The 21,434-nt window shown below is 42.9% G+C and overlaps 1 long non-coding RNA gene across 1 annotated transcript; it reads right to left on the bottom strand.

Annotated features, from left to right (window-relative positions):
- Nucleotides 1–474: 474 nt before the first annotated feature.
- Nucleotides 475–20,594, bottom strand: LOC122456872. The gene is made up of 4 exons (XR_006276010.1): nucleotides 20,585–20,594; nucleotides 14,758–14,767; nucleotides 10,545–10,548; nucleotides 475–873 (listed from the first exon to the last, which is right to left on the bottom strand). It is a non-coding gene; the product is annotated as an uncharacterized LOC122456872 (long non-coding RNA).
- Between the last annotated feature and the right edge of the window lie 840 nt (nucleotides 20,595–21,434).

The following is a 21,434-nucleotide window of genomic DNA, read 5'->3' on the forward strand; positions in this document are numbered from 1 at the left end:
CAGAAGCTTCCCCAAGCCTGGTAAGTTTGTATCTTCCCCAGGTTTACTGCAGGCTTTGCTGCGGGGTGTTCTGGAGGGAGGGGGCAATCAAACATCTCCTCCAAGTACTGACCCAGAATTCGCTGCTGATCCTGTTCCACATAATACCCTGGGACCAGCTGCAACAACAGAGTCACTTCATGGTCTTTACTTGGAGTGTGCAGCTGGCCCACATCAGGCTCCATGCTGGATTCAGGGGGCAGCAGGGCAACATCTCAATCATGTACCATGGTTGGCTTTGTCAAGGACTCGAACCCCAGACAGCATGGTTCGTTGTCTGACCGGAGAGAGACAGGCAACACCAGCAAGGTCCGAACACAAAGCTCTTTATTGAAAAGTGCACACAACAATAGAGAGCAGCCTGTCTCCATAGAGAACCAGCAGCCTCTAAGTAAAACTAATAGGTTTTTATAGACAGTCCCATTGCATCACAGATTTATTCATAAAGCAGCCCACTCCTCCCCTATGTTAGTTAAAATCCTCTTTTTCTATTATGCACGCACTTCTACCCCCTTATTGTAGATAACTTTTAGCAAATCGTAATGCTTCACTAACTTTCTTATCGGTATGGGTGTCAACCAGGAGACGAGGAGTTAAGAACAGACATAACACAAAAACAGGGAGTGGAAAATAGTGCCCCCATATCTCAAGGACTGTTCCCGGTACATCTGGTATAAAATGCAGGAATGCAGGCCTCCCCTTTTTTCTCACTCTCTGTAACTTAAACAAGTATTCCTTCATTCTACTTTCAGAGACTTTCCCAGCAGCCTTTCTTGGCCTGACTTTGGTTCAGTTGGCATAACTGCTTCATGTTTAACTTTTCTCACCTAACAGCTTCAATCTGGGTGGTACCCAATACCCAGTCAAACACCTCATAAAATGAACATAAGGTCAGCGACTTGCCGTTTTGGTCCCTGGTCTTCTGGTACGTGCTCTCCAGCCTCTTAATCTGTTCCTTGCACTGTTCACCGGTTTGGAAAATTTGCAGAAGCTGCCAGTTTTTTAGCTATCTGCTGATACACATGGTCATGCCTGGTACTTTTGCTAAAGTGCACTCTACTGCCCTCACACTGGAGATTCACCAAAATCTCGCTCTGCTCCTATGAGCATCAGGCAGCGTGCTTTGCAAAAGCTTGTTCTGATCAGTCTTCTTTGCAAACACAGAAGGCTCTTTGATGATGTATTTGCAGCTTAGTGATCAGAAGACAATGGAAAGGTTAACACTGATTCACTGAGCTGCTGCTATATGCCCGGGGGTTGCTTCCATTTTCAATTGAATTGATTGGAGATTGTTGGGATAGAGAGGACAAAGGAAGTTGGCCCATGGAATTGTGGGATACTTTTGACAGCTTCCCAGGACACGAATAAAGTGCTGCTGCAGCTACACTGCAATGTAATAGGGCTCAAACCCTGGGTCACAGCTTGACCCAGGCTCGGACTCTCCATCCCCACAGGTTCCTAGGGCCCTAGGTCCAAGCCCAAGTATGAGAGATTTCTACGTAGATAGAAGGAGGGTGTGGACGTAGGCTTGAGTCTGAGCCTGGGCTTACACTGCAGCGTGGACATACCCAAAAGGGTCCTTACAATCAATCTTCTTTAGCAATGACTGGCTTTAACTATGTTGTTATTTTTCACTAAATGGCTACAAAAGTTGTTTTTTGCTTTCTAAAACCATTTTTTATATATATACAGATTTCTAATTGAATTGGGGCAGCCTAGGAAACTACATTAGTTAAATAACTAAAACAAAACAACAGGATGGGATTGTGGCTTGCTATTTATAAATTCAGTTACCCTAACCCTACATAAAGCTACCATGTAATTACTGCTAGATTAAATACACTGTATCTGGTGTGCGTGTGTGGGTGTGTTTGGACTTGGGAATGGAAAGGGTCATACTTTTCTCCCTCGCTATTTGGAGATTGGGCCATTGGCATTGCCACTAAGTACCAATGTTTGAGATCCTTATTCAGTTTTAACTCACTTTTTCTTACATAGTCAAACTCTCACAGAAATCAATTGACATTTCCTGCATAAAGAATTAGGTCTTGTCTACACCTAAGAATTAGATCCATCTAGCTATATCACTTAGGACTGTGAGAAATGTTGTGCCCTGTGCAACATAGCTAGGTCAACCTAACTTCCACTGTAGACACAGATAGGCCAATGGAAGAATTCTTTTGTCAATTTAGCGACCACTTCTCAGAGAGGTGGGTTAATTATCTTAACAGAAAAACCCCTTTCATTGATGTAGGAAGCTTCCATGCTATGGCATTATAACAGCACAGCTGCAGCCCTGTAGCTGCTGTTGTGTACATATACCTTTAGTAAGTGTCAAGGTTCCTTCCCCACTCTGAACTCTAGAGTACAGATGTGGGTACCTGCATGAAAACCTCCTAAGCTTATTTTTACCAGCTTAGGTTAAAACTTCCCCAAGATACAAACTATTTTCCTTTTTCCCTCGGACTTTATTGCTGCCACCACCAAGTGTCTAACAGATATATAACTGGGAAAGAGCCCGCTTGGAAACATCTTTCCCCCCAAAATCCTCCACAAACCCCACACCCCCTTTCCTGGGGAAGGCTTGATAAATTTGCATAGGTGAACACAGACCCAAACCCTTGGTTCTTAAGAACAATGAAAAAGCAATCAGGTTCTTAAAAGAAGAAGTTTAATTGAAGAAAAAGTAAAAGAATCACCTCTGTAAAATCAGGATGGTAAATACCTTACAGGATAATTAGACTCAAAACATAGAGAATCCCTCTAGGCAAAATCTTAAGTTACAAAAAGACACAAAGACAGGAATCTACATTCCATTCAGCACAGCTTATTTTCTCAGCCATTTAAAGAAATCATAATCTAACGCATATCTAGCTAGATTACTTACTAAGTTCTAAGACTCTATTCCTGTTCTGTCCCAGCAAAAGCATCACACAGACAGAGAGAGCCTTTGTTTCTCCCTCCCTCCAGCTTTTGAAAGTATCTTGTCTCCTCATTGGTCATTTTGGTCAGGTGCCAGAGAGGTTATCCTAGCTTCTTAACCCTTTACAGGTGCAAGGGTTTTTCCTCTGGCCAGGAGGGATTTTCAAGGTGTTTACCCTTCCCTTTATATTTATGACAGTAACCATTAAGTAAATTTATAGAGTAAGAACCACACTATTTTGCCCTAAATGACAATGCAATCTTTATTCCATTAATTTCTTTAGTTGCAGATGAAAATTCCTTTGCATATATAAAGGTACAGTGTTAATGGATAGAACTAAAACCTTGATAACACTTTAAACACATTTTTATCCACAGAAATCTAATGCAGTAATAGTAACACTTACTAACCATACAATACATTTTCAATTATTATGAAAAAGTAACCATAATAAAATATATTGAATATTTCATAATGTTATGACGTGAAATTATTTAAAAAAACAGATTTAATTTTAGAGTTTTCTTTCTGTTTTTTATTCTCTCTCCCTGTTGTGGTGTACTTACACCCATCATGGGGTGTTGGATCATGTGTGGTGAAAAAGAAGGGAAAAATCTGTACTGCAGCCAGTTAGTTCTTATGCTGATGACCCTTACTATAAATGTGGTAGTATGGCCTAGTGGCTGGCATCAATAAGGTTGCCCTTCCATCCATGGCTGTGTGGCCCAATAGCCGGAGTTAATAAGGCAGTCCTTCCACTCAGGGCAGCGTGTTCTAATGGCTAGAGTCAAGAGTGTGGCCCTTCCGCTCAGGGCAGCATGGCCTAATGGCCAGAATCAATACAGTCACCCCACTCTTGGAATTGTGTGGTGTATTGGCCCATTGGGGAAGTGGGGGCACCACTCTGGCATGTGTGGTGCCCCAGGTTGGGGGATTCAGGCCCTCCCTGCTCCTCCAAATACCAGCCTAGGGCCCTGGCAATGGGGTACTCACTACTGAGTCACCCTGCAAAGCACAGTTAACCCTTCTGGGGTTGGTGCAGGGTAGGTACATGCCATCCCACTCCCCCAGTATCTCTGGCTCTGCTTGTCTTCCTGCTTACTCACTGCTATTTTCTGTAATTCCCAGTGATTTAAAAGTCACTTTGGTTAAAGAGCTCACTGAATTTTCTGCAAAAATTAGGTCAAATATTTCTTAAGAGCAAAAATAGATGATTTGTTCATATCTCTCCTATGAATTATATCCATGGATCTGGCCGTTTTACACCCTAGGACCCCAATCACACAGATTTATCATGTCAACTTGTCAAAGCCAACAGCTAGAGAAGGAGTTCTGAGCATGACCAGAGTTACTGAGTCCTGATTCTGCTTGTCCAGTTTACGTGCCCTGAGCTGAAACCCAGTGCAGTGGGAAGGTTGGGTTTCCCCTACCTACTCTGAGAGTCTTAGGAACAAAAGGGGGTTTTGAGACCCCATGGGCACCAGGAACTTACTGGCAGCTCCACTAGACCAAGCAAACCCAGGTGCTATGCTCCACCTGGGCCCAAGGGGTGTTGTGGCACCAACACACCAGCCCACACATCCACATTTTAAAAAGGATGTTGAAAAACTGGGGAGGATGCAGTAAAGCACCACAAAGATGAGTCAAGGGCTGTAGAAAATGCCTTACAGGGATAGATTTAAAGAGTTCAGTCTGTTTAGCTTATCAAAAAGATTAATAGGTGACTTGCTTATAAGTACCTTAATGGGGGAGAAAATATTGGGAGAAATACTCTTTAATCTAGCAGAGAGCAATATAACAAGAAGTTATTGCTGGAAGTCAAAGCCAGACAAATTCAAATTAGTAATAGGCACATATATTAAACAGTGAGGGCACTTAACAACTCCACCAAGGGAAGTGGTGGATTCTCCATCTCTTAATGGAGTCTTCACATGAAAACTCGATAAGTTTCTGGAAGATCTGCATTAGTCAAACACAAGTTGTTGGCTCAATGCACAGGTAACCGAGTGAAATTCTTTGGCTTCTGTTATAAAGGAGGTCAGATTAGCTGATTTAATGGTCCCTTCTTGCCTTAAAATCTATAAATATATGAAGCCATGCAAGTCTTTATAGTGAACAATACTGATGTCTGGATCAATGCCAGCCAATCACACTTCATATAGAAAAGCAAATCCCAACTGGCTGCCTTGAATTCAGGATAATATTAATCACTTCTGAGATATGATAGTAATCAGTTTTTAGGAGCTAAGCAATAGCTTTTTTTTCAGAACTATAAATTTTCCTCATCTCACATGCTATTTTAAAAGGGAAAAAATGCCTACATCATCTATAATGGAAAGATTTCCAATTACGATGAAGCCATTCATGGTATATGTAGCAAACATATAGTGAAACAAGTATGACAGCTTATTTATTAGACAACTTCTTGTCTTAAGAGACTGTCCCAAAGTATCCCCAAATATACTATGTACAATTCTGCTCCACCTTTTCTAGGACACTCCTACATTAAAGAACTGAGTTTTATTGATCTCTTGAGCAATCACTTTACTGGATTGTCTAACATTTTCGTGAGCACCAAGATTTATTGCCCCTCAAGACCATTATCTCTAGTCATGGGTCAATAAATCTTGATATCCAGCTCAATAAAAGGCACTATTTTCTTATGATAGTAATAGGGAGATGGGCTAGCAGAGGAGAAAGGCCAGAAAATGAGAGTAACATGTTTTGTAAAACAGAAATTGTAAATTCAGATTCAGCAAGGTACTTAAGCTCATGCCTAACTTTTAACATGGGATCAGTCTCAGTAACTTAAATGGGAATACTCCCATGCTTAAAGTTAGGCATATGATTAAGTATCTTGTTGAATTGGTTCCTAAAATATTAAACAAACCAAGCTATAGCTTATATGTGTAAGCAATAGGTTTAATTTGCATTCAAGATTCCAGCAAGTTTTAAAAGTACCTTTTTTTTAATACCCACAAAATAAAGTAAAATCTGTAAACTGTTCAAAATAATAGTACTACTTGCAAAAAGATGGATCTCTATAGTTTAAAAAATATTTGTGTTATAGTAGTATCTAGAGACCCCAACCATGATTATGTGACCATTGTACTAGGTATTTGTAAATGGGAGGCTTGCCCCTTTAAGGGCTAGAGGACTGGGTTCTGCCAACCCTACTGACTGCAGAAGCACACCTGAGCAGGGATCATCTGATTCCCTATCAAGAGTAGAATAAAGTGGAAATGGGGGTGGGGGGCTGAGAGAGTTGGAGGAACTGTAGAGAAATGAAGGAACTACCCAGGACAGGAGGCTGACAATAGCCCTGGAGGAAATATATGCAGGGCAGATACTAACAGCAGCAGAATGTTCTTATTTGCATTTTGTTTTGTTGTTTTTGGAGAATAAATAAAGCCCTGCAAGACTGATTTGTGTGGAGTTTAGTTGAGGAGTCCTGAAGAGGGGGGAGATTGATGGGAGGGATCCTGCAGAGTTACCCCAGACCATGATGGGGTGCCCTGGAGGAGGCCACCCTATGACATCAGTGTGAAATATATAGACTAAGACACAGTCATTAATCAACACCAGAGAGAACTGTGAGGAACTTCAGAAGCCTATGCAAACTAAGTAAATGGAAACTTGATGGCAAATGAATCCAATGTTGATAAGTAGAAAGCAATGCGTATGGAAGCAACAAAACTAAACTTTGTACCCAAATCCATGATTCCTACTTTAAATGGCATTCCACAGTCCATGATAGTGAGTACAGGTGGAATATTGTGGGCAGTACTGGTCATCCCATCTCAAAAAAGATGTTGAAGATCTAGTAGGGATTCCAGTCCAATTCTGCAGAATTAAAAGATTTGTATAAATTATCTAACTATTGTGGGCCTTTCTATAGCCCTAGTATATAAGCTTTCAGGATCAGGGTCATTATGTGCAATTCTATTTTCCTATTTACTAGGCGTTTTGAAAGACTTTCTCACGTGTCCAAGGATTGTGCACTATTAAGTAAACCTTTTAAAATTGTTTGCATTGTAGTTGTAGCTATGTTGTAGCCATGTTGTCTCTCTTAAAGCCTTTAAAGACATTTGCAGTTTTAGAAATCTAGTGAAGTATCTGGTGGAATCCCTTGCCCTCTTCTTGCAAGTATCCATGTTATGAAAAGAAAACAGAAAATTTAGTTTATGCATAATTATTCTAATCATGTTGCTGTGGATTTTATAATTAATTCAGTGCACCAGAAGCTTGTCTCATTATCTGTAATTCAGTAACACATGTACTGCTAGTTTGATGTATTAAAAAATTCTTAACAAAATTATAGTAGATTGAGTTTATAACTTAAATACTAGATTTTTGTAATTATTGATGGCTTCAGTCTATTGTGGTTCCTATAAACATTTTCTTCAGTTCCAGTCCATATGGAGGTGATATTTTGGGGTTCGCCTAGGCCAGTAAGGGGTTCAGTCAACATCTGCCTTGTAACCTTGGATGTCTTGTGACTGTGCAGCTTTGGTTCAGACCACTGACCCCAACAGCCTGCCAGCAGCCAACGAGCCTCATTCTGGCTTGGCCCAGCTTGGAGATTCCTGGAAGGCTGACCTTTCCAGCTCCGAATTCCTTCCAAAATCATCCTCCTGCAGGGACCAGACCCTCTCACTGGACCCTCAGAGAAAAAAATATTTGGTTCACTGCCTCTGCAGAGACAGTATAATGTTTCAACCAGTTAGCATTCTAGAAGCTCACACTGTACTGAACTTACACAGCATTGGTGATTTATAATGAAAACAAAACAAGTTAATTAACAAAAGAGCATGGATTAAGTGATACCACGTAAAAAGGAATAGAGGTAGAGATGGCAAATAAAAGTGAAAATACACATCTAGAAGTCTAAAACTTAATCTAGCAAGATCCAGTCTTTGTTCAAGATGGTTTCTCTAACCTACAGTTTCCTTTCCAGCTTTTTACTTGCCGGCTTGGCCAGGACCCATCACAAAGTTCAAATTGCTTGGTTTCTTTGTCTCCTAAGGTGAAGGGTAACTCCTTTTCTTTATAGTTCAAGTGAACCCTGAAATGTCTTTTTCTGAAGGGTACCCCCAGATAAAGTTCATTTATTCATGCTAAGTAAAGGAGCCATGAGATCTGGAAGAAAGGCTCCATGTTGTTTCCTCCCCCACTGGTAATTGATACTATGCAAATTATTTCTTTCTGCTCCAACCTTAGATACAAATGAATAGCACTTGAATGGGTGCATGTGGCCCATCAGTGTAATCTGCTGGCAGGCTGTGAGAGAGTTTGTTTACATTGATGATCTGCAGGCATGGCCTCCTGCAGCTCCCAGTGGCCACGGTTCACCGTTTTATAATTTTATAATCACCACTACCAAATTCAAGAGTGACCTTGGATATTGAAAATAGAAGAATTCTCACAAACCTCAATCAAAGGACATAAGTTCATGCTTAACTTTAAGCATGTGCATAGTCTCAATGGAGTCAATAAGATGCTACATGTGCTTAAAGTTAAACATGAGCTTATGTCCTTTGCTGGATTGGTGCCCCAGCGAGGCAAAATCATTGACAATAACTATATGACCCCAGGGAGAGCTTTCTTGAAATAATATCATTAGCTCTCTCAGAGCCCAACTTTCAACAGAACAGAGGTCCTCAAAAGTGTGGACCATAGTGTGGACCACACATTAATGGGAAGACTATATCATGGACCATTTTATTCACTATGGTCACACAGGTTATTGCCCTTCCTATTTGCAACTACATAACAACTCTATGACAATTACAGAAATTTCTTACATGGACAAGCAATATTGGGCAAGTATATAATGTGTTATTTATGACTTTAATGTATTAGAGGAGCTGGAAACAAGGAGGCGAGACAGGACCATGTGACCAGACAGCTCTTAGTGGATTACCAGCAAGTGCTCCATAAACCACAGTTTGGGAACTGCTAACTTAGAACATTTATTTAATATCTTAATTTGGGATGGAAAAAAAAAACAAAGTTGTCTTACATATGATGTGTGGCAAACACTTCTGTTGCAATAAGTGATGACCCAAAAACAGTATTAAAGAGAGAAATAATGCGAGTTACTTATTATCTAATTTTATTTTGTCTAGTTCCACCTGGTTAGTTGGCGTTGTCTTGTTCTATCTTTGCTCTGTCTCAACCAGTTGAAGACAAGCATATATTATTCCCTAGTAGATTCAGAGTACCTGTATGTATAATTATAGGGATAATATAAGCAGTTAAAGCCTATTATATTTTAATATTTAATTTAAGATTCCTCTTTCTAATCACTAGAGAGAAAGAATTAGTATGTGATAAAGGAACATTTTCCCCAGTAACTATTATTTATTTAGGTTTATGCATACTTTTAATAACTTTATCCCTTGAGATTTGTATTACATAGTTTTTGTGAACATTTACAGTCAAAAGCTAAAGAAAGAAAATCTGTAAACTTCGGAAAGACAAAAGTATCTTTCCTGCTATGACCAGCATCTGAATTTTTGAAAATGGTATCACTTAACAATCAGTCAGTGCATGGAATAAAGTGCCTCCTTACAAAAAAAACCCATTTGCAGGACCGATCCTACACCCATTAAGGTCAATAGGAGTTTGGCTATTTGTGCCAATAAGATCAGGATCCGGCACTATACTAACAGCTTGTGGTTATGGCCTCTGTCATTTCCTGTATAATCAAAGTTCCAACTCAGCTCTAAATATTATTGGGAAAACATGCTGTTCACATATGAAAAGATTTCAGCATCTTAAAGTTCATTTTTTGATTTGTGGGCACAAAAAATAAGCCCTAGTTACTGGCTGCCTATCATTTTGTTTTCTCTTGAATCCTCCTTATCTGAAAAGAGAAATATAGAAATCAGTATTAGCCACGAGTGAACAATAGTGGCATTTAAGCTACAATATAAAAGTGTCTGACAATGTTGCACACACAAGCCAGATTTTATCATATATTCAGGGCAAACATCTTCCCTATCTATCATTTCATTAATTTCTAAAGGTCTAGGCTCCCCTCGGTGTATCTTACTGCATTCAATTATACAAGATTGCTAAGTGGTGAACACCTTCTTTGTATTTACTTTAAACTATATAATGAAATGAATGGGATTTACCTATTCTCAGAACAATGAAACGCAAACCTATTGCAGCAAATACCTACGAAGGGACTCTCTTTGTGTGTATTGTTTTTTAAAAGCACCAATGTGGAGAATCTTTATTATTCAGAACAAAATGTTTATGGGTTGCATATAGAAAAAATTCAAGTGGGGTAAGGGATAAGAAATCTCTGTAATTATTGTCTCACAAAGTTCATTCCCACTCAACTGAGGGAATGGAGTTTGCCTCCCCCACAGAAGGAGCCAGTGGGAAGGGTAAACATCAGAGATCTAAAGGCATTTATAGGAAGGCAACTGTGCACATGTACCGCACCTCTGTGCCCTCAGTCTGCTCTTCAGCCACAGCAGTGGCTCGGCAGAAAAGGTGATAGAACCTTAAGGTAAGCTTCAGAGTAGGAGGACAATGTGTGTCTTCGTGCCCTGGCCCCACCCATAACAGGGCTACTGACTCCTTGCCCCAGCAAGGAGGTCCAGTCCTTGCTTCCTTCCCTGTGCAGGTCCAGGCTTTTTGTGGGATCCTAGGAAGTAAGGAATGTGACTATTCGCCCCTGCCACATTTCTGCACAGGGGGATCCTCTATTTAAGTGGAAATTGGTAGCATGTTTTGGCCCTATGCCAGGACAGAATCCAAAAAACAGTATGGCTTGTGAACAAGCCCTGGCAGGGGCAGGGAGGGAAATTATAGTGTACATTCTGCTTAAAATTGTGAGTCAGTCTCCATGATGATCTGGCCTTCAGCCCACTCAGATGGCATAAAGGAGACTGATTCTTGCTGCAAATAGCCAGCAACCAATTCTCCTTCCATAGAGGAACTCTCAGGGCTGGCTTTACCATGAGGTGAACTGAGGTGGTCGCCTCAGGTGCCAGAATGTGTGTTTGTGTGGGAGTGCCACTAGGACCCAGGGGGTAGAAAATTGTGTCTGCTGCTGGTGCACATGTGTTCTCTCTGCTCTAGATGCACAGAGATGGTGGAGTGCTGTGCTGGAGGAAGGAGGGCACAAGAGACATAACAGGCAGGCAGGAGAAAAGTTGAGGGGGAATAACAAAGCAGCAGGAGCTGCAGGGAGAGAGAGGAGGAGGAGCCTCTTTTTATACCTCTCTAGCACGCCCAGGAGCCTGGACTGATTAACACCAGCTTGTTAGGGAGCTTCCTGTTTCTTGCTGCTTCCCTGAACGCACTTGAGGAGAACAGGCAGCCAACTGAAGTAGGAGGAGCCAGTTAGGCCGTTAAGATGTTGATATCTTCCCTTACTCAGGGCATACTACCAGCCTGCTTATTTGTCCCCTTCAATTGAGTGTTGAGAGTCACTAGAGCTGGCACAGAACAGCAGTCATGAGTGAAAGAAGAAAATGCCCCTCTGGGGCAGCATTCAGAAAAAAGAAAGAAAGCAAAGGAAGCTTTTCTATCTAAGCAGGAAGGAGCTCTCCTGAGATATATAGACACAAATGTTCAAGGTAAGCCTTCCGGCCCCAGTGAGGATGTGAGTGGTGAGGAGATGCCTGATCTTCCAGTTAGTCAGAGTGCAGGCGACCTGGCAACCACTGCAGCATCCATATCTCCCTCTCAAATGGATGTAACCGTGCACATTCCTGCAGAAAAGTGTAGATCAGAGAAGAGTGTGGTGGAGGCGCAAGAAACAGCTGCTGCTGAGTTTAGTTCCTTAAGTCTAGATGATCCAGGACTGTGGACCCACTTGAGCAGTAGTCTGAGGGACTTCCTTGTACTGTGTGGGCCACAGTAAGTGAAAAACTTAATTTTCCCCAAAGACAATAAAAATAGAAGTTTCCATCCAACACATTACTGCCGTGAAATCCCCAATGATGACAAAGTGGAGAGGCCATGGTTTATGTATTCAAAAACCAAGAATGCTGCATACTGTTTTTGTTGCAAACTCTTCCAGTCTAATGTTCCAGCCTCATTGGGTTCTACAGGAACAAAGGACTGGAAAAATCTGGCTAGAAATCTGGCATGCCATGAGAAAACAGCAAATCACCAGAGAGCATTCCACAGGTGGAAAGAGCTTGAGATGAGACTAAGGTTAAAGGTCACCATAGATGATCAGCATAAAGAGAAGATTGCATCAGAGTCTCTTTACTGGCAAAATGTTCTGAAAAGGCTCATTGCCATTGTGAGAATGCTTGCTATCCAAAACCTAGCACTGCATGACACTTTAGATCAGCTATATGTGCCAAACAATGGAAACTTCCTTAAAATTGTGGAGCTGATGGCTGAGTTTGATGCTATACTCCAGGAGCATCTAAGAAGAGTCACCACCCAAGAAATGTACACACACCACTACAGAGGGAAATGGAATCACCAGAAACATACATAACTTCACATTTCTGTGTGGTTTACTGTTGTGGCATGACATACTGTTTGAAATAAATGTTGTAAGCAAGAGACTCCCTGGTGTTGACCTTGATCTATCTGGAGCAATGGAACAACCGGAGAAAACAAAGTCATACCTACAGTCTTACCGGTCAGATGAAGGATTTCAAAATGTTCTGAGGAGTGCACAGAAGTTGGCAGAGGAACTTCACACTGAAGCTACTTCCCCACCCATTCAAGAATACAAGAGTCACTGAAGAAGACGACATTTTGATTACAAGGCACGGAATAATCCCATAAGAGACGCCAAACAACAATTCAAAATGAATTCTTTAACCAGGTGCTAGATTGTGCAATACAGTCAGTTGAAGAACGTTTCACTCAGCTCAAGGAACACAGCAGTATATTTGGGATGTTGTATGATATTCCAAAACTCCTCACTATACCTGAAGAAGACTTACATGAGCAATGCAGGACATTAGACACAGTGTTGACACATGATGACACACGTGATATTGATGCAAGTGATTTAAGCGATGAACTGAAAGCCCTTTCAAGATACATTTCAGCAGGATCAACTCCAAAGGCTGTTCTGGAATATATGTGCACAAATAAGATGACCACCCTCTTTCCAAATGCTTTTGTTGCTCTGCGCATATTTCTAACACTTCCTGTAACAGTTGCCAGTGGAGAATGCAGCTTCTGCAAGCTGAAGTTAATAAAAACACATCTACTCTCCACAATGACACAGGAGAGGCTGGTCAGCCTTGCAACCACCTCAATAGAGCATGAGCTGGCCCAGACTGTGGACCTTCAGGAAGCAGTTCAAATCTTTGCAATCAAGAAGGCATGGAAAGCACCACTTTGATTATTCAAACGGATAAAAATGCCAGTGTTTACTATGCAGACAAGAAAAGTTACATTTGCTGTTCAGGCGTTTGAAAGTTAAGTGTTACTTAAACTTTTTGAACAAGGCATTTTAAGTCATTAGTTCTCCTTTATTGAGGTAGGTAGCAGTGCAGTACCATGAGAGGAGTAGAACAGGAAGAAGACAGAATTGACATCTTTCAAAGTTTTGGCCCAAGCGAGGGGGTATGGGGGCATCATTTGAGCTCCCCGCCTCAGGTGCCAAAATGTTGTGAGCCGGCCCTGGGAATTCTGATGGGGGTAAAGCCAGTGAAGCCGGTTCCTGCACCATCTGCCATCTCTCCACCCTTGTGTAGAATATATGAAAAGGGAAAGAAAGTGAGGGGAGATGGCATGGTGGAGTTCTGCTTTGCTATGCTGTGCTGATCCTCCAGTGGCATAGGGACCCTTAGGTACTAATGGCCTCTAAGATGCCCTGACTTGCATTTGGTCTGGGGCTGCCTCAACCTGACCCTCAGCAATAAAGAGCCATAATTGGCTCCCCAATTCCCTAGCACTTCTCTGTGCCAAGAAGAGCTCAGAGTCAGGAGAGAATCTGGGACTGTATATTTGTGTATATTTATACATACACAGACACGCACCTTGTGGGTGAAATCCTGCTCCCAATGAATTGAATGACAAAACTCCTATAGACGTAAGTGGGGCCAGGATTTCACCCTATGTGTATATTACATGAAAAAAACAAAAACTAAGCAACTATGTTAAAAGAATGTTAAGGTTGCAAAGTGAAGATAAAGGGATCATCCCAGAGAATAGCCACGCAGAGGGGTGGGGGGAGGTGTGTGTTGCACATCCACCGAAAACCGCAGCCCCTCCTTTTAAATGTGAAACCCAACCCATTGCTTGCTCTGGGAAAGGAGGGTGCTGCAGTTTGAAAACATTCCCACATGTTATGAAGGCATAAGAAGCCAACCCCGCATATCAAAAAGCTTACCATGGCTGCCTGGAAACCGAATTCTGTTGCCCAGTCTTGTGTGTGTGTGTGATGTATCACCATACCAGCAAGCACTCAATATAAAAGGTAAAATTCGATCTTGTACCTAAAGCACATGTGCTGTCTGCTGTGAATTGCTTGATTCACTGTGAAAGAGTCTCTGTTTTGTTCTCAGAAATATATCATCTTAAATTTTACTCTCCCTTTATATCTCCCCCCAGGTGCAAATGTTTCTACGGCTCCCCCTATCATTTCCGTCCCTGAGGTTATCGCAGATTAGAAGGCGAAAAAACTGCACTCGTGATGACATGTTTGCTGAGCTCATGCAGTCCTCCCACACTGATAGGGCACAGCTTAATGCATGGATGCATTCAGTGGCAGAGGCCAGGAAAGAATTAAGTGAGCGCGAAGAGCAGAGGCAGGAGGCCATGCTGAGGCTAATGGGGGAGCAAATGGACACGATTAAGCATCTGTTGGGGGAGCAAACGGACATGATGAAGCGTCTGTTGGGGCTGCAGGAAAGCCAACAAGAGCAGAGACCCCCGCTGCATCCACTGTATAATAGCATGCCCTCCTCCCCAAGTTCCATATCCTCCTCTCCCAAATGCCCAAGAATGTGACAAGTGGGGGGGGGACGCTCTGGGCACCCAGCCACGCCACTCCAGAGGATGGCCCAAGCAATAGAAGGCTGTCATTCAAACAGTTTGATTGTTAGTGTGACTACAATAAACAATGTGGCCTTGTCCTTCCCTCCTCCCTCACCCCACCCGGGCTACCTTGTCCGTTATCTCTTTTTTTAAAATTAATAAAGGAAAAATGCATGTTTTCAAAACAATAGTTATTTTATTTTGAAGGGGGGAGGGTGGTTGGCTTACAGGGAATTAAAATCAACAAGGGGGGCGGGTTTGCATCGAGGAGAAACACACACACACACACACACACACACACACACACACACACACACACCTGTCACACTGTAGTCTGGCCAGTCATGCAACTGGTTTTCAAAGCCTCTGATGTGCAACACACCTAACTGTGCTCTTCTAATTGCCCTCATGTCTGCCTGCTCAAAATCGGATGCCAGGTGATTTGTTTCAACTTCCCATCCCGGCATAAACATCTCCCTCTTACTCTCACAGATATTATGGAGCACTCAGCAAGTAGCAATAACAATGGGAATGTTGGTTGCGCTGAGGTCTGACCTAGTCAGCAAACAGCTCCAGCAAGCTTTTAAATGTCCAAAGGCACATTCTAACACCATTCTGAGCACCACCATGCTCAGCCTATAGTTGAACTGCTCCTTACTACTGTCCAGGCTGCCTGTGTAAGGCCTCATGAGCCATGGGAGCAAGGGGTAGGCTGGGTTCTCAAGGGTAACTATTGGCATGTCAACATCCTCAACAGTAATTTTCTGGTCTGGGAAGTAAGTCCCCTCTTGCAGCTGCTCAAACAGCCCAGAGTTCCTAAATATGCGAGCATCATGCAACTTTCCCGGCCATCCAAAGTTGATGTCAGTGAAACGTCCCTTGTGATCCACCAGTGCTTGCAGCACCATTGAGAAGTACCCCTTGATGTTTATGTACTGATTGGCAAGGTGGTCCGGTGCCAAGATGGGGGTATGCATTCAGTCTATCGCCCCACCACAGTTAGGGAACCCCATTGCAGCAAAGCCATCCACTATGACCTGCACATTTCCCAGAGTCACTACTCTTGATAACAGAATGTCAATGATTGCATTGGCTACTTGGATCACAACAACCCCCACAGTAGACTTGCCCACTCCAAATTGATTCCCGAATGACCGGTAGCAGTCAGGCATTGCAAGCTTTCACAGGGCTATCGCCACTCGTGTCTCAACTGTCAGGGCAGCTCTCATCTTGGTATTCCTGCACTTCAGGGTGGGGGAAAGCAACTGACAGAGTTCCAGGAAAGTGGCCTTATGCATGCGAAAGTTTCGCAGCCACTGTGAATCATCCCATACCTGCAACACTATGCAGTCCTACCAATCTGTGCTTGTTTGCCTGGCCCAGAATCGGCATTCCACTGTATCAACCTGCTCCACTGCTACCATGATGTCCCCATTGCCACAGCCTGTGCTTTCAGGAACGTCTGTGTCCATGTCCTCATCAAAATCCTCCTCATGCTGGCATCTCTTAGCCCAGTTCTGCATATAGTCCAGGACAATGCGCAAGGTGTTTACAATGTTCACAACAGCAACGGTGACGGTGAGCTGAGTGGGCTCGGTGAGCTGAGCGGGCTCCATGCTTGCCATGGTATGGCGTCTGCATGGGTAACCCAGGAAAAAAGGCACAAAATGATTGTCTGCCATTGCTTTCACGGAGGGAGGAGCGACTGACAACATTTACCCAAAACCACGTACGACAATGTTTTTGCCCCATCAGGCACTGGGCGCTTAACCCAGAATTCCAATGGGCAGTGGAGACTGTGGGAACGGTGGGATAGCTACCCACAGTGCACTGCTCTGTAAGTCGATGCTAGCCACAGTAATGAGAATGCACTCTGCCGACTTAATGCACTTAGTGGGGACGTACACAATTGACTGTATAAAATCGACCTAATTTCATAGTGTAAACATACCCTTAGTCTCCTTGCCCAGCCAATGCCAGCTCCGTAGCTCCCAGTCCCAGTGTCCTTGCCCAGTCAGCCCCAGTCTCTCCCACACACCAACTCCAAGTCCCAGTTATCCTCTCCTGCCACCAACCTCCAGTCTCAGTCTCCTCCCCAGACTTCTTGTCTCAAACAACTCCTTCCAAACCCACTCCAGCTCTTTCCCCCTCTGCACAGGCAGCTGCCTCCTCCACACTGTCTGGGCCCAGCACAGGATGTGTGTCAATGAGAACTCAGGAGAGACAGTCTCCCTCTTTCAGTACATGTGTTGGGACTCAGCATGGCCTGCAGCAGCCCAGAGAATGCAATTGCAGGACAAATTCTATTTAAACTCAGGCTAGAGTATGACCAGTGTGGACAGAATCTTTGGGGGAATTTACTTGCAAGAAATATACTACCCATGTGCAAAGTGATTTTTCAAAGGCTTGTAACTTGGCCAAATTTGGATGCATTTCTCCTGACGCAAACGGCGCTCCCTGCTAAATTTCGCATCCCTGCTCCATAGCCTGGGGACACTATAGCTTTTCAAAGAAAAGGTCACCAGTGTTTTTTAACATGGGCAAAACAAAATATTGTTTTCCCTAGCTTCATTCTGGGAAATATCAAAAGCATTTTGGCTAAATAAAACAAAACAAAACCAACCCACTTCCCCTCCAAAAAACAACCAAAAAAAGACACACACATACCCCCTAAAACAGAGACCTAGCACGGAAAATTTCAACTCAAACAGTTGAAATTTAGAAAAGTTATAAGCAACTGAAAAAAGATTTTATAATGAGAAGTGTCAGGCAACCTTAACAATAGGTAATCTACTAGCTCCACCAATAATGCCAAATATATGCGCTTGCGCACACATACACACAACACACACAGCTTAGAAATTAACAAGAGCTACAGATAATTTTTTTTTATATAGAAATATGAATGTGGCAAATGCCTGTCTCCTATTTCATGGTGCTGTCAGGTAGATAGAGAGGCTGGTACCTGTTATTGACACAAACCCTCAAGTCATAAATACCTCTCTGCACTCTTAGATCATTTGAGTTGAGGTCCCTCCCAACAAACTACTTAGCTGCTCAACATCTCCCTGGCTGCACACCAGGGCTGCTTATCATGGTACCAACTCCTTCTTAGTCTATAAGATGTGGTCGTCTGGGCAACACTCATCCTTGGTAATTTGGACTGCTGTGTTTAGAGAAACAACTCACCTGTGATGGTTATAAAATGCTTCATGGGTTTTATAAAAAGTTATTTTCAAAACAGCCTCTTTCCTCTTACATGAAGTTTCATACTCACACACACTACATTCTTGAAATTGTTATATTTTAATTGCAGCTCCCTAAGAGAAGTATAGACCTTTTTACAGAGTCTTGGTATAAATGAGGAAAAGAGTAAATTTACGATGATTTTCTTAAAGCAATGCTTCAATATTAAGTATTTATAATATGCCCAGTCACCAAGATGCTAGTTGCTTGTCTAGCTACTCTTATTCAAAATGGGCAGGGATGCTTGCAAGCATTATAAGGAAGTTGTTCCACAAGCGTGATCCATTGACACTATGTAATTGTTGTTCTGCCATGCATCTAAGAAAGGCACATACAGATCAATCCCAGAGAGGGAGGATATAGTAGCTTGGATATTGTTCTTCTGCTGAGCAACTAGACTCAGGTATATAGTCCACTGCCCAGCTTCTCATCCACTGTAATTCCCAGGTCCTCTTCTGAACTTCAGCTTAGCCAGTCAGTCCCCAGCCTGTACTTCCATGGGAGTATAATCAAGAAAAAAGCGTTTATTGCTATAGACCAATATCAATGAGAAATTGCTGTTATTCAAAAAAATTACAGGGAGATGTGCAGCTCCACTTTTATTGCCATTGAAAAAATAAATCAGAAAGTGGAAGGCAGAAAAAAATGCAGGAGAAAGGAATCATTGATACGATATTCTTGCAAACATTTCTGAACAGAGTCATACAGAGTGAAATGTCACTATTCCATAGTAAGTGCAACATTTTGCAGCAGTATTATTGAGATCCACAGGATGGATCCAAACTGTGAATTTTCACAAACTGGTACTGGGTAAACATTGCCATTTTGTAAGAGGAGTTTCACTATTTTAACAGCAAAACGAAATTGTCAGGCAGTTCTGCCTAAAGAAACTACTTAATTTTCTTGGGAAAACAAACAAATAAAACCTAATGCAGTGGGCCTGGCACCGCACGGCCCCTTTGGGTTGCGGGGGATGGGGTGTCGGAACCTCACCACTCCCAAGTTCACGTGCTCGCCTCTTTGGGGGTGGGTCGATGCAGCCTAATAGCCTCCCTCCACACAATCACCCCTTAGTCGGGGTAGTGTGACCTAATGGCCAGAGTTCATATAAACCACTCCCAGCATCAGAGCAGTGCGGCCCAATGGCCAGAGTCTCTACACTCCCCCTCGCAAGCAGGGTAGTGCGGCCTAGTGGACAGAGTCCGGGTAACTCATCCCAAACGTCTCAGCAGTGTGGCCCATGGGCCAGGGTCCAAATAAATCGCTCCCCACTTTGGAGCAGTGAGGCCTAATGTCCAGGGTCCATACAATCCCCTCGAAAGTGGGGTAGTGCCACCTAGCAGCTGGAGTCCAGGTAGCTCACCCCAAAAGTCCAGGCAGTGTGTCCCAATGGCCAGGATCCATATGATTCTCATGCCGGGGATAGGGGAACCCGGGCCTGCTCTCTCCACCGGGTCCCAACTCAGGGTCCTGATAGTGGCAAGTTCCCCTGGCCACCAGCTCAGCAGGGATCCACCTGAAACACTCCAAGCCTTTGTTCGGCTTTAATGCTGTTTTCCTCTAAAGTTCCCCTGGGTCACTTCCTACCATAACCTCCAGGTCCTCCATTTTGGGGGGTCCGCTGGTCCGTTTCCCTTCTGTGACGTACTCCGTCAGAGCGTGTACTGCCTTGGCTGGCCTCCAGATCCTGGAGCACAGGCTGTTTCTCCTTGGGAGCTAGTGGAAGCTTCCCCTTCAGCAGTTATCCCAGACTGAGCAGCTCTGCAGGCTTTTATACCTGTTTTCCAGTTGGAGCATGCCCAGCAGAGCCCCAGGGGCATGGCTTCCTCTGCTAGGAAGGATGGGTTAACCCCTGCGGTACCAGTGCAGGGCTGCTCTGCCCCATCACACCTAGTTATAAGAATGAAAGCCATTTTGATTACTCAAATATATGAAAGTCTGATTTATTTTATGAACCTGGTATGTAGTCTGTATGGGAGATAAGAATATGAGTCCGAGAAACTTTTGTGTTCAAATGTAAAACCTAAATTACTTTATCTCTAAGGTGCCACAAGTACTCCTTTTCTTTTTGATCCAGCAATGGCTCACTGTGGAGGACTCTCACTTAGGTCTATGGAAGGTCTGCACATGGAATGTCAGGATTAAGTCCTATGTATGTAGTTGTGTGAAACATCTTAGAAAGAACTCCATCATTTTTATGACTAATATTTTGGTATTATCACAGAAACAACTCCTAAAAAATTTATATCTGATTTTACATCTCCTGTTGAAGTCAATGGGGCTCTTTGTATGGATTTTACTTGGGGCTGGATTATGCCCTGTATGAGTTCTTTTGGTCCAGCACAGTTGGGAAAATAGCATTTGAATTTTAATAAATTAAGATAGGCCAGCAACTAAAATTGAATGGATTCAGTAAAATGATGAATTCTCAATCTACCCAGTTCCTGTATTTAAAAGATCCTAATAATGTGACAATATTGTGTTATTTATGGTCTTCCCATATGAATCAATAATATGAATTTGCCTGCCACATGAATAGGGCCCTACCAAATTCACAGCCATGAAAAACACATCATGGACTGTGAAATCTGGTCTCCCCCCATGAAATCTGGACTTTTGTGAGTTTTTATCCTATATTATACAGATTTCATGGGGGGAGACCAGCATTTCTCAAATTGGGGGTCCTGACCCAAAAGGGAGTTGCAGGGGTGGTCGCAAGGTTATTTTAAGTGGGAGTCATAGTACTGCCACCCTTACTTCTGTGCTACCTTCAGAGCTGGGTGGCTGGAGAGTGGTGGCTGTTGGCCAGGCACCCAGCTCTGAAGGCAGCATCTGCTAGCAGCAGCGCAGAAGTAAGTGTGGCAATACCATAGTATGCCACCCTTACTTCTGTGTTGCTGCTGGTGGTGGCTCTGCCTTCAGAGCTGCCCAGTAACCCCCTTATAATAATCTTGTGACCCCCCCAATTATTTTTTGGGTCAGGACCCTACAATTACAACACCATGAGATTTCAGATTTAAATAGCTGAAATCATGAAATTCAAAATCTTATGACTGTGAAATTAGCCAAAATGGACAGTGAATTTGGTAGGCCCCTACACATGAAATCTGAGATTACTTGGAAATCAGTTGGAGGAGAAAACAGCAATACTTAAAATTGTATTTGCAATTCAGGTAAAACATCAACACTGCAGATGGAAATGCTACATCATGATTGTATATACTGTATATGTACTAAAAATGAT

The sequence above is a fragment of the Dermochelys coriacea genome, chromosome 1, assembly GCF_009764565.3.
Source record: "Dermochelys coriacea isolate rDerCor1 chromosome 1, rDerCor1.pri.v4, whole genome shotgun sequence".
In the NCBI taxonomy this organism is placed as follows: Eukaryota; Metazoa; Chordata; order Testudines; family Dermochelyidae; genus Dermochelys; species Dermochelys coriacea.